The sequence below is a fragment of the Epinephelus moara genome, chromosome 22 (genome assembly GCF_006386435.1).
Source record: "Epinephelus moara isolate mb chromosome 22, YSFRI_EMoa_1.0, whole genome shotgun sequence".
NCBI lineage: Eukaryota > Metazoa > Chordata > Actinopteri > Perciformes > Serranidae > Epinephelus > Epinephelus moara.
This window is the reverse complement of record NC_065527.1, coordinates 35,221,714-35,230,645: the sequence shown is the minus strand read 5'-3', so window position 1 is coordinate 35,230,645 and position 8,932 is coordinate 35,221,714. Positions and strand designations below refer to the sequence as shown.

At 42.8% G+C, this 8,932-nt stretch overlaps 1 protein-coding gene across 3 annotated transcripts in view; it reads left to right on the top strand.

Moving 5' to 3' along the window:
- epb41a (erythrocyte membrane protein band 4.1a) overlaps positions 1–8,932 on the top strand; it is a 294,679-nt gene that overhangs the window by 13,346 nt on the left and 272,401 nt on the right. The gene's annotated exons all lie outside the window — the stretch shown is intronic.

The window sequence follows — 8,932 nt, the reverse complement described above, 5'->3', positions numbered from 1 at the left end:
GATGCAGGGGCTGAGATGAGAGCCCTTGCAGTAGCAACCTTATCAATAAAAAAATGCAGGAAGCTATTGCACATGTCAGGAGATGCCTCCAAGCTGACAGGCTGTGGGGCATTAAGAACAGTATCAATGGTTTTAAATAACACATGCGGGTTATGACGATTTAACTCAATGAGGTTTGACAGGTATTTCCTTTTGGTCTCTTTAACAGTGTTCTGGTAGCAGCGCCAACAGTCCTTTAGGATTTGGAGGGAAACCTGCAGCTTGTCCTTCTTCCACTTCCACTCTGCTTTGCGGCACTCCCGTCTAGCTGCACGAGTTTCCTCATTAAACCATGGCTCAGTTTTAGCCTTGGGCAGCACAGTTTTTATTGGAGCCACAGAGTCCAGTATGGTTCGGCAGGAGGAGTTAAACCAGGAGCTGAGCTCCTCTGTGTTAGCAGAGGCAGGGCAGACACAGAGCTGATTAAAAGCCACGGAGAACTGACCGGCAGTAAAAGAGTTAAAAATCCGACTGCTCTGAACAGGGGCGCCAGATTTAACATCGGCACAGGAGAAAGCAACTTCAAACAAAACAGGCATATGATCAGAAATCGCATCATCACAGATCTCCAAGTTAGACACAGATAAACCATAAGAGAGGACAAGGTCTAATGTGTGTCCATGTTCATGTGTGGGACCAGACACACACTGCACCAGATTAAAAGAATCAATAAGGCTTAAAAAGTCCTTCACCAGCGGCTTATCAGGACAACACACATGAATATTAAAATCCCCAAGAATCATACTTCAGTCATACTTTGGCATGATTTCAGCCAGAAGACCAGAGAAGTCATTAACAAAGTCCTTATTGTATTTGGAGGGTCGGTATATGACAGCGCACAGCACCGGGTCGGAACGACCCACCTCAAATAAAGTCAGTTCAAAGCTGGAAATTGAGGATGAGACGGTGCACTGCTTACATTTAAAGACGTTTTTATAAACTGCCGCCGTCCCTCCTCCACGACCCGACGTCCGCGGGGAGTTAAAATAAGAACAGTCGGCAGGTAAAAGCTCGACTAGAGCGCTGGACTCACCGGCACCTATCCAAGTCTCTGTCACACACAGGAAATCCAAGGCACAGGAGCAGAAGAAATCCCTCAGGATGAAAGTTTTGTTCGCCAGGGATCTGGCGTTCACCAAGCCAATCCTGGAGGGAGTTGGGGCCCGTGGTCTGGTGGATTGGGGAGCCCGGGGAAACGTCCTCAGGAGCCGATGGTCCACCCCGCGCTGAGAGAGCCGAGGAGGGCAGAGGCGGCAGGGCTGGAGTCCCTCAGATGAGACATCAATGGGGTCAAGGAAGCGTTGGGGCACAGTAAGAGGAGATAATAATCCATATCCTGTCCGGGAAATGGACGAAGAGCATGTCAGCCAGAGCTTCAGCTTCACCAACCGACCACCGCGACTACCGCGGCGACGGGGACGCCTCCGCCGAGAAAGTAGGGCCGAGGCCCGGTACAGGTGAGGCGGAATCCCCGCCAGGAGCGGGAGCAAAGCACTCTGTCCACCGTGATTAAACGCATCCAATTTTCCGACATTCTGCCGGAGAAACAAAAGAGACTGGCGATCATACACCAGCAGAGACTCGATTTGTTAAGTGCCAATGGTTAAAAACAATAAAAACACTAAGCATTGCAGGAGCAGCAGACGGCCAGCCACACACACTGGCGCCATCTTGCCAACCACTACAGCTGTTATTTCAAACAGCCTGCAAAACTAAAGACATCTCTCAGCTGTACTTTGTACAAATTAGCAAATGCTTGCTTGCTAAAATGCTAAACTAAGAAGGTGAACATTGGGCGTGGGAATCCACGATACGATACGATACTTAGGTCACAATACTATATTATTGCAATATTAAATGTATTGTGATCAGTGGGTATGGCGATAAAATATATTTTGATTTATTACCTTTTTTTCCAACTGCTAATTATTTCCCCAAAGGAAAACTTTGTCAACATCAGGTCTACCTCATAAGATGAAGTTTTCCGTCTGTTCACTCTCCAAGATGGCAGCACGTCTCTCTGTCTGTTTGTTTGTGCGTGACTGAATGATTGATATCTGTTTGTTTTAAGGATAATACCACAGATCGCTGTGTGAGCTTTTTTTACAAATATACTACTAATTCAATTGTAGTATTTGTTGTACTGTTTGGGCTGTTATTGATGCAAATCGGTCTAGTTTAAGTCAGGACTGATTGACAGGTAAAGTTTGACCTGATTATCACGGACTGTGCTAGTCCTAGCAGTGCATCCTGAAAAGTCACGGCATTTTTAAAATCCCAGTCTGAAGAAGGAAATTCGTCCACCTCGCTTGTACGGGAACTTACTGGAAGCGTGGCGTACTTTTCCACTGATTCTGGAGCATTTGGATCATGCTGGCTGGTCTGTCTTCGGAGCCTGTTCAACTACCGGAGCCTGTTCAACTACCGGAGCCGGAGTGCAGACGTGTCGCTGATTAATGATGGGCCTGATCTCTTCATGATTAAGGAAAGTGCTTTCTTCCTGGTTCCTGCTGCTGGTTTTAAGATGTATTCTGATGTTTTTAGAAGCAACGGGTCTTGATTTTAACTCTTTTATCCACAGCATTGCTTCATTCACCGGTCTTCCTGTTTACGAGTGACGACACGCATCGACATTGCTCCGCGCAGAAAAACAGGAAAGAAAACCCTTACTGGATTATTCTGTCATTTACCTGGATTCTCTTCACGATACCTCCTCTTTGGGCTGCTTTACCTCATTTTACTGTTCTGTTCTACCCCGGCTGGTAGCAGCGATGGAGATGCAGAGGAAAAAGTGGTCTCTTGTTTCCGCTCTGTGTTTAACTCTATCAGTATACATCAATGGGGGCAGCTGCCACTGGAATAGCGACTCCGGTCCAGTGTTTTCAAATACGGAGCATGCACCATATAAGGGAATGTGTGCATTTGGCTGTGCACTAAATGTCACTTTATTCCCTTTGCCTTTGTTTTTACCCTGTGCCACTGTGGACTTGGTCTGTCCGTCCAGTGTCATGACTCTATATGAAAACTTCACATCTGCTTCTTGTGTTCTCCATGACTCCAATAAGGATCGGAGAAGTTGTAACGAATCTTACAGGAAATCTTTTACGCAAAAAATGTCTAATTATTTTATTATTGTTAATGTCAGGGAATGTGCAGCCGAACCCAGGCCCAGACATCCCTACAGGCTTTGACACACCGGCAGATTTTAAAGAAAGATCTGTCTCGGTTTCTTACATTTGAATGTACGCAGTCTTGTTTCTAAAATGGACATGATGAATATCTGGGCACACTCTACAGATGCCGATGTTATTGTCTTATCGGAAGCATGGCTAAGCAAATCTATTTCAGATAAAGATATCATGATTAGGGGGTATAATGTTTTTAGGACCGACTGCCCTAAAAGAGGTGGGGGTGTAGCAATCTACATCAAAAATAAGTTTCAAGTTAATGTTCTGCTCTCAAAATCTGTTGTTAAACAATTCGAATTTTTAGCCTTGGAGCTTGAAGTCTCTAAATCCATTCCTATAACTGTTGTTGGTTGTTATAGGACACCTTCAGCTGATAGTGGGGCTCTGCCCTCTTTAATGCAACTCCTTTCAGATTTGAACTCCAAGGAATTGGTAGCTCTGGGAGATTTAAATTTGAACTGGTTGCAAGCAGTTTCTGAAGATTTCAGGGCTTACTGTGATTCACTTAATTTATTCCAGATTGTTGATAGTCCCACACGGCCAAACATAAAAAATCCAGAAAAATCATCCTCAATAGATGTTATTTTAACAAATGTTCCCCACAAGTATTCCATTGCTTCCATATTTGCAAACGACATCAGTGACCACTGTGTTGTTGCAACAGTTAGAAATGTCAAAATACCAAAAATTAAACCACGTATTTTAGTCAAAAGAGATTTGAAACACTTCTCAGAACAAGGATTCTTTCACGATTTATTTTACTTTGACTGGGAGAAAATTAGTCTAATTGCAGATGTTGATCATGCTTGGGATTTCTTTTATGAGGGTTTTAACAGTATAATCAACAAGCATGCTCCACTAAAAAAGTACAGAGTGAAAGGCCGCAACAATGCTTGGTTCACACCAGACTTATCAGATCTCCTGCATAAACGGAACCTAGCATGGGCAAAAGCCAGAAAATCTAAACAGAACTCTGACTGGCTGGTTTTCAGACAACTGCGCAATGCATGTACAGTTAAAATTAGAAAGGCCAAAGCCAATCATTTTCTTTCCCAAACATCAAATAATCTGAACAACCCATCAACATTTTGGAAAATTATCAAATCGTTATCAGAAAATAATAATAAAGGCTTGGAGCTTCCCCCATGCATTGTGAAAAATGAAGGAAAAATTACAGACAAGGCCAAAATGCTCGATTGTTTTAATGAACATTTTATAGCCTCTGGGTTTTTATTTGAGTCCTGTCCTCAACATGACTGTTCTTCTACAGAAGAGTCTGTTGGCCAGGATCCCTCAAATCAGACTTTTACTTTCAGTCCTGTTACAGTTTCTGAGGTACATAAAGCCCTCAAGCTTTTGGTCACAAATAAAGCTGCAGGCCCTGACAAACTGGACCCTTTCTTTTTAAAGTTAGCAGCAAACTTTATTGCCACTGCTTTAACACACCTTTTTAATCTTTGCTTGAACACAAATGTAATTCCTCGTATCTGGAAGTCAGCCTTTGTTGTTCCCCTGCTTAAAGGGGGTGACCCCACTATTTTAAATAACTACAGGCCCATCTCAAAACTGTCTGTCCTGGCAAAGGTTTTGGAATCCTTTGTTAGTGATCAACTAAAGGATTTTTTAAATAGTAAAAATGTTTTATCTGACTTTCAATCTGGTTTTAGAAAAATGCATAGCACAACAACAGCAGCTCTTAAAGTTTTAAATGATTTTATTGAATCTATGGATAACAAGCAGCATTGTGCAGCCCTCTTTATTGATCTTTCTAAGGCGTTTGACACAGTGGACCACTTTGTGCTTAAGCACAGACTATCTAAAGCTGGACTGTCTCAGAAAACTGTTAGTTGGTTTGTTAATTATCTTACAGACAGGACACAGTGTGTGCAGGCAGAGGGCTGCACCTCTAGCTCTCTCATTGTAAGTAAAGGTGTACCCCAGGGGTCAGTCCTGGGGCCACTCCTATTCACTTTGTACATCAATGACATCGATCTAAATGTGTCCAATATGAAATCTCACTTTTATGCTGATGATACTGTACTCTACAGTTCAGCACTCACCCCAGAAGGGACCCTTTCCCAGTTACAACTTGCAGCATTTGTGTGATTTAAAACTTGTTTTAAATGCTGACAAAACTAAAGTCATGCTGTTCTCTAATACAAAATCAAAACCACAAAATCTGCCCTCAATCCTCTCTTCTCAGGGTTTGAAGATTGAGTGTGTTTCCAATTACAGATATCTTGGTATATTAATTGATGAATCCCTCTCTTTCGCAAATCATATTCAGCAGCTGGTAAAAAGACTGAAACTGAAACTGGGTTTTTATTTTAGGATCAAATCCTGCCTTTCTTTTAACTCAAAAAAGAGACTGGTTGCTGCCACTTTTATGTCTGTTCTGGACTACGGTGATGTTGTATATATGCAAGCCTCGTCTCAAAGCTTACATGCTCTTGACACTGTGTATCATGGAGCTCTGAGGTTCATCACTGGTTTTAAAGCACTTACTCATCACTGTACACTATATGAACGGGTTGGATGGTCCTCCTTATCAATACGTAGACTGAGACACCTGCATATTCTCATTTACAAGGCAATCTTAGGTGTTCTTCCTTCTTAGCTTTTGTCCTACATTAACCGAAGTAATGCTGGGACTCACAATCTTCGCTCTCAGGATTTGTTCTTGCTGACTGTCCCAAAAGTCAGAACTGAACTGGGAAAGAAGGCATTTAGGTTTTCTGCTCCCTCTGCCTGGAACATGTTACAGAAAACTTTGAAACAAAATAAGTTGGTCTCATTGAACACTTTTAAGGGGAAATTGGATGACCTGGAGGCAGAAACATCTGGCTGTAGATGTTTTGCCTGAGGCTGTTATTATTGTGGCTGACCTTGAATTGTTGCTGTTTTGGATGCTAAGTGTTTTTAATGTTTGTGTCCACCTTGTGTTTGTGTGTATGTGTGATTATGCTGCTGCCTGTCTTGGCCAGGACACTCTTGTAAAAGAGATTTTTAATCTCAATGAGTCTTTTCCTGGTTAAATAAAGGTTAAAAAAAAAAAAAAAATCTGACTTTAATCATTTTTATTGCAGCAAAATGTGATGCAAAGCAGACGGACTGACCAACACCATCATAAATCCTGTCAGAAATGCTGCATACACCTGACAAACTGAACCTTTGATGGAATTAGCACCCTCTGTGAGGCCAGATTAAACGTGTGAGTGAAACACTTAAAGGGATAGTGCACCCAAAAATGAAAATTCAGCCATTATCTACTCACCCATATGCTGATGGAGGCTTAGGTGAAGTTTTAGAGTCCTCACAACACCTCCGGAGATCCAAGGGGAGAGGGGGTAGCAACACAACTCCATCTAATGGAGGCTTACGGCGCCCCAGATTCAAACGTCGAAAAACACATAATTGAAACCACAAAATATCTCCATATTGCTCGTCCGTAGTGATCCAAGTGTCCTGAAGCCTCTCTGTGCACCACGCTCACGTGTGCGCGCTTGCACACGAGACCACTCCCTCTCCCCTGGGATCTCCGCAACTGATGTGAGGACTCTAAAACTTCACCTAAGCCTCCATGAGGGTGAGTAGATAATGGCTGAATTTTCATTTTTGGGTGCACTGTCCCTTGAACATGTCGGCATCCTGCTAACTGAATAGCGACAGCCATGTTAGAAGCGTTGTCTGTTACAACCACAATTCCCCATTCTTGTGCTGCATTTTGCAGTAGGTCTGTAATGTTTGCTCTGGTGTGACTTTCGTGTACTGCTCTAATTTGAAGAACGAGAGACAGCTGTCGCCAGTCCTCTATGACATAATGTGCCATTAGAGTCAGTAGGGCTGGGTGATCTGGACAAAAATTCATATCTCAGTATTTTCAGGCTGAATGGCGATACACAATATATATGCCGGTATGTTCTATGAAGTAGGCTACATGTTCAGTTGCAAGCTGAACCATGGCTGAAATCCCATGTCATTTTTGCTGCATGTGTTTTTCCACAGCAAGACAGGTAAAATAAGTTTACCTGTTGGAGGTGAGCTGTTTGCAGAGATGCAGTAAGAGCCTGTTGTCTGTAGCTTTTCATCAAACATCTCACTGTGGCTGATTCTGCTTTTACTCTTCCTCCCAGTCATATTATTACACTTGTCTTAACTGAAGAAAAGCCGCTAATAAAGTTCCGCTAATTTGGTAAAAAACATATTTTAATTCCTATAGAGTCGTAAGAATAAAAGTCCCGCTTTATTTTGTTATGTAAAGACTTTTACTGAGAAACAGCAAAATAAGGAAATGTTGAGTTTTTGAGCAGCAACTACACACAACTTCTGATATGGCAGATAGCGAACATGAAACGGTAAAATAAAGCAGATATGTAAAGTACAAACAGGATGCACGAGACAAACTAAACTCCAAACCACAGAGATTCAGTTAGAAGCTACAAAAGTACTGAGAGCTGAACACACAGAGACTTTTAAAAATGTCTTTCTCTCTGGTCCCCTGCAAACAGAGTCTCACAACACACACGGTTTGTTTGACGGGGAGAAAAGGAGTGGTCAGGTGTTGGCTGTGGTCAGGGAGATGCCACCGCTACCCACTTGAGTGCGGGCAGCCTGGCTTTTGGACCTACTCTGGAGAGGGAGTAGGTGCGCAGCTCGGTGTGGCACTGGGCGTCTTAACTGATAAAGGAAAAATAAATCGGCGCAGCATGGCTTGACTTGACGCGGCTTAAAGGCACAGAGGAAAAGGCCCACAGTATTGTATGAGTGCTACTGCGGTAACCTCATTCGTCTCACAGACTGATTTAGCATAGCTTGTGCAACATACAGACTGATGTTGTACCGTAGACTAATGGACAGATTAAACAGAGGAACAGCCCTGTGTCTCTGAGTGTTGATGAAGAAACAGTGAGTGAGTGAGTGAGTGAGTGAGTGGGGCGCAGCTGTGCAGAGTATGAGAGAGGAGTGGCACAACTTGACCCTATATTGATTGAAATGATATTGTCTAAAATAAATATATATCTTGCTTGAAAATAGATCGATATATTGTAAAAAAAAATTGATATACTATAGTCAAATATGAATCCACTGACCTTGAAGACCAGCAATCACAAATGCCACCCTTCCTGCTGTACATAAAGTTTCCTCAACTTAATGCTTCACTTCTCTGTAGAGCTTGGGTAAGGCTGTGTCGGTGAAAAAGGTCAGGATGGAGTCACATTCCAATGTTCCAGTGTTTTTAGCATGTAACAAAAGCCTTCGTTTTCAACAACGCTGTAAGGATTTTACTTTTCTAGAGCCAAAAGTTGTAATAGGTAAAATATGTATTTGCAAAAATTAATAACAGGGCTTGCATTTTGCGACCATTTTTGGAGTCAGAGTGAGTATTTTTTTTAAAACTACTTGCTCGTGTGCGACCCGCAAATTTGTGGGCGTTTTTATTCTTTTTTCTCCATGTTGTAAAACAAAGGACCGAGCAGTGTTGCCAACTTAGCAACTTTGTCGCTATATTTAGCGACTTTTCAGGGGTCCATGTCATTGGTTCGGCAGCCCATTGGTTCGACATCCCATTAGTCCGACTGTCCGCGGTGCTGAACGGCTCGCAGCGGGCGTATGGTGCGCCGCGACCGGCTTGAGGCGGAGCAGGCTCACGGCTTATGTGTTTGTCACTTTCTTTTTCATTTTAACCCACACCATGATCTTTTCCT